This window comes from Macaca thibetana, chromosome 15 (genome assembly GCF_024542745.1).
Source record: "Macaca thibetana thibetana isolate TM-01 chromosome 15, ASM2454274v1, whole genome shotgun sequence".
Lineage (NCBI taxonomy): Eukaryota > Metazoa > Chordata > Mammalia > Primates > Cercopithecidae > Macaca > Macaca thibetana.
The window spans coordinates 57696604-57701876 of NC_065592.1; the positions used below are offsets into that span (position 1 = coordinate 57696604).

The window sequence follows — 5273 nt, forward strand, 5'->3', positions numbered from 1 at the left end:
CTGACCTCGGATCCGCCCGCCTCGACCTCCTAAAGTACTGGGATTACAGATCTGAGCCACCGTGCCTGGCCTTTTTTTTGGTATTGTTAGTAGAGATGGGGTTTCACCATATTGGCCAGGCTGATCTCAAACTCCTGACCTCAAGTGATCTGCCTGTCTTGGCCTCTCATAGTGCTGGGATTACAGTCATAAGAACATTGTAGAGTTTCTAAAATCTATTTATTTTAAAATAATTGTAGAGTCACATTAAATTGTAAAACATAGTTCAATGTGATTCTATCTATCTGCCCTTCACTGAGTTTCCTCCAGTGATTATATCTTATGTAACTATAGTATCATACCAAAACCATGTATTTCCTTTTTTAATATTTTGTATGAAAATGGTTTCAGATTTACACGAATTTTACAAAAAGGTGCACAGTATCTGTGTCTTTCAAATACAAATCTTCAAATCTTTCAAATCTTCCCAAGTGTTAACATGTATTAAATCCTAATATAATTATCACATCCAGAAAATTAAAGATACAATTTTACTAATTAAATAGAGACCACATTTAAATTACAGCATATACCCACTAATGCTCTTTGTCTGATCCAGGATCTGATCCTGATTCACATAATTCATTTAATTGTCATGTACAGTTAGTCTCCTTAGATCTGGGACAGTTTCTGTTTTTGTTTCTTATGACCTTAATATGTTTGAAGAGTGCAAGACAGTTTTTATGTCAAATATTTCTCAATTTTCATTTATATAATGTTCCCTCATGGTTTTGTTCAGGTTATTAATATTTGGCAATGATACAACAGAAGTGATACTGCGTGCTTCCCATATCAGAGGCACCTTATGTCTATGTTTCTTTTTCTTGATGAATTTAGCTTTGGTTACTTGCTTAATGTCAGTAATGTGATATGTGCCATATTTCTTAAGTCTAAGATTACTATTTTTCCCTAATGGAATTAAGTATGTGTAGAAAATATCTTTAAATTATGCATATATCTTCTTTCTCATCATAAGTTTGCTCTTTAATTTTAACATTCATTGATGATTCTTGCTTGCAAGGAGTGTTACCATGAAAAATTGTATTTTTTCATATTTCTATTGTTTCCATTTTATTTATTCTAATTTGGCTATTAGTATGAATTTCTGTCTCTCCTTCATTTATTTATTATTATGAAGACATAGCTGTTTGTCTTAGTCTTTGACTTGAATCCACTGCTCTTACTTTTTAAATTGTGCTCAAGTTGCCCCATATGTGTCACCTGGGAGACTTTTCCTATTGTCTCCTGAATTCTTTCAACATATTTTAATCAATTTTGGGCAACTCCTCTCTTTCTGGCACCAAAATAATTTCCAGGCACATCTCACACTTTCCCTGCCCATCCCTGAAATCAGTCATTTTCCAAGGAGTTCTGGTTCACTTTATTAAAGAAGCATAGAGAAATCAGTATCTAGGAACTGAGTGAGCTCATTGCTACTGTGATGCCGTTGCTTCTAGCCCTCTCAGCAGAGAGCTAGGAAACATATATACACACATCTTTCTCTCTATCATTAAAATCTTTAGTTCATATGAAACCTCTAGTTCTAATTTTATACTAAAGCATTAAATCTCTCCTTTCCACTTTCTTATTGGTAACTAAATCTCTTTTTGGAAAGTAAGAAAATTGACTCTCAGCTGGGCACTATAGCTTGTGGCTGTAATCCCAGTACTGTGAGAGGCTGAGGCAGGAGGATTGCTTCAACTCAGGAGTTTGTGATTGCATTGAGCTCTGATCACTCCATTCTACTCCAGCCTGGGCAACAGAGCAAGACCTTGTCTCTAACCAAGAAAAAGAAATAAAAAAAGAAAGTTGACTCTCATCCATACGTATTTATTGAAAAAAAATACAATATGTACTTAAAATATTTATTCAGTCCTACAATACATGTAGAGCAGTTTCAGAATTAACTTATATTCTTGTGATAAACACATATATTAGTAGAGTACAATATTTCTATGTAGTTCCTTTTGGCAGTAGCCTTAAAATACATAGCCAAAATTCTGATTTCCAGAGACACTTACACAAGTTAGTTTTTCTTCTGCACTCACTTTAGTGCAGCAATTTTATCAATATTGCTGTTATTGTTCATTCACTGTTACTGTTTGTATTCATTTTGGTTTCTCCCCCATTCTAGTTATTTAAATTATATATTAGAGTAAGTTGGGAAAATTTGAGCTGCCTGGATTCACATTTCCTAATATGTCCTCCAAAAACAATGCCAGACAACAAGAGCAAGTGACACCATACAAAAATGTATGCCCTCAGTTAAGTTGAAGATGGAGAATGGCAAACCCAAAATGGCTAAGTAGAAGAAAGAGAAAGAGAAAGAGAGAAAGACAGAGGAGAGAGGAATGGTTTCTCATCTGCCATAAGCCCTTCTATAATCAAGGGCAGGAAGAAGTAGAAAAGTGAGGGAAAGAAAGCTAGAAATGAGTCTAAGCTTGATCTATAAGCACCATCAGAAAGAATAACTCCACTTTCAATGTGAAAATAATGAAAAACAAATCATAGTAGATAAAAGCAAAATATTTGGTAAGTGACTTAGAAGTACACACAGTTTGGGTTGGCAAAGCCTGGGTCCTGTCCTCTCATTCTCCTTCCTGGACAGCATGAGCTTTACCACTCGCTCCACCTTCTCCACCAATTACCAGTCCCTGGGCTCCATCCAGGGGCCCAGCTAAGGCACCGGCCAGTCAGCAGTGCAGCCAGCATCTTTGCAGGTGCCGGGGGTTCTAGTTCCCAGATCTCCGTGTTCTGCTCCACGAGTTTCTGGGGTGGCTTGAGGCCCAGGGGCTGGGCTGTGGGGATGGCCATGGGTCTGGCAGAAATGGGAGGCATCCAGAATGAGGAGACCATGCAAAGCCTGAATAAGTGCCTGACCCCTAACTGGACAGAGTGAGGAGCCTGGAGACCAAGAACTGGAGGCTGGAGAGCAAAATCTGGGAGCACCTGCAGAAGAAGGGACCCCAGGTCAGAGACTGGGGCCATTACTTGAAGACTATCCAGGACCTGAGGGCTCAGATCTTCACAAATGCTATGGATAATACCCGTGTCGTTCTGCAGATTGACAATGCCTGTCTTTCTGCTGATGACTTTAGAGTGAAGTATGAGATAGAGCTGGTCATCCACCAGTCTGTGGAGAACGACATCCATGGACTCCACAAGGTCACTGATGACACCACTGTCACTCGGCTGCAGCTGGAGACAGATATCAAGGCTATCAAGGAAGAGCTGCTCTTCATGAAGAAGAATCACGAAGAGGAAGTAAAAGGCCTACAAACCCAGATTGCAGCCTCTGGGTTAACTGTGGAGGTAGATACCCCCAAATCTCAGGATCTTGCCAAGATCATGGCAGATATCCGGGTCCAATATGATGAGTTGCCTCGGAAGAACTGAGAGGATCTAGTAAAGCACTGGTCTCAGCAGATTGAGGAGAGCACCACAGTGGTCACCACGCAGCCCACCGAGGTTGGAGCTGCTGAGGAAACACTCAACGGAGATGAGACATACAGTCCAGTCCTTGGAGATCGAACTGGACTGGAAGAGAAATCTGAAGGCCAGCTTGGAGAACAGCCTGAGGGAGATGGAGGCAGCTTGCAGATGAAACAGCTCAACGGTATCCTGCTGCACCTGGAGTCAGAGCTGGCACAGACCTGGGCAGAGGGGTAGCGCCAGGCCCAGAGTATGAGGTCCTGCTGAACATCAAGGTCAAGCTGGAGGCAGAGTTTGCCACCTACTGCCACCTGCTGGAAGATGGCGAGGACTTCAATCTTGTGTTAATGCCCTGGACTGTAGCATCTCCATGCAAACCATCCAAAAGACCACCACCCGACGAATAGTAGATTGCAAAGTGGTGTCTGACCGACGAATAGTGAATTGCAAAGTGGTGTCTGAAACCAACGACACCAAAGTTCTGAGATACTAAGCCAGCAGAAGCAGGGTACCCTTGGAGGAGCAGGAGGCCAATAAAATGTTCAGAAGTTAAAAACAAAAAAAAGTATACACAGTTTGAGGCAGCCGTCTTAGAAAGGCTGTCCATTAGAAAGGCTGTCCATTTGGGCTTCTGTAATAAAATACCATAAACTGAGAGGTTTATAAAAATAGAAGTTTATTCCTCACAGTTATTGAGGCTAGAAAGACCAAGATCAAGGTGTTGGCAGATTTAGTGTCTCATTTCCTTATAGACAGCACCTTCTTGCTGTGTCCTCACATGATGGAAGGAACAAGCCGCCTTTCTCAAGCCTCCTTTTTAAGGGCACTAATTCCATTCATGAGGGCTCTACTCTCATGGCCTAATCACCTCTCCAATCAGCTGTCCACTTTCTAACAACATCACTAACTATGGGAGTTATAATTTCAGCATATGAATCTTGGATGAACACTAACATTAACTTCATTGCACTGGTTACAGGGAGAGAATTAGTCAAAAAGGAAGAGAAATATATACTCTTTAACAATTGAGTAGTAAAGGGTAAAAGAATCCAGAAAGATAATTTAGGATACTGTAAGACAAAATAATAAAATTTCATAGAACACACAACTCTTCCTATCATCAAAAAAGAAAAGAAAATATTTGGATTTTGATACATCAATATAAGATATTGCTGTTGAACTAGTAATCTTGTAGTCTGCTTCAATACCTCAAAATAGATTAGCAAATCTGTCCTTCCCTACAAATGCAATAAATGAAACCTTGAAATAATTTTAGTAATATAAAACAACTATTATTATTATTATTTATTATTATTATACTTTAAGTTCTAGGGTACATGTGCGTAACGTGCAGGTTTGTTACATATGTATACTTGTGCCATGTTGGTGTGCTGCACCCATCAACTCGTCAGCACCCATCAACTCGTCATTTACATCAGGTATAACTCCCAATGCAATCCCTCCCCCTTCCCCCCTCCCCGTGATAGGCCCCAGTGTGTGATGTTCCCCTTCCCGAGTCCAAGTGATCTCATTGTTCAGTTCCCACCTATGAGTGAGAACATGTGGTGTTTGGTTTTCTGTTCTTGGGATAGTTTGCTGAGAATGATGGTTTCCAGCTGCATCCATGTCCCTACAAAGGACACAAACTCATCCTTTTTTATGGCTGCATAGTATTCCGTGGTGTATATGTGCCACTTTTTCTTAATCCAGTCTGTCACTGATGGACATTTGGGTTGATTCCAAGTCTTTGCTATTGTGAATAGTGCCACAATAAACATACGTGTGCATGTGTCTTTATAGCA

At 40.1% G+C, this 5273-nt stretch overlaps 1 pseudogene; it reads left to right on the top strand.

Moving 5' to 3' along the window:
* The first annotated feature begins 2238 nt into the window (after window positions 1-2238).
* Window positions 2239-4723, top strand: LOC126937287 (keratin, type I cytoskeletal 18-like; annotated as a pseudogene).
* Window positions 4724-5273: the final 550 nt, after the last annotated feature.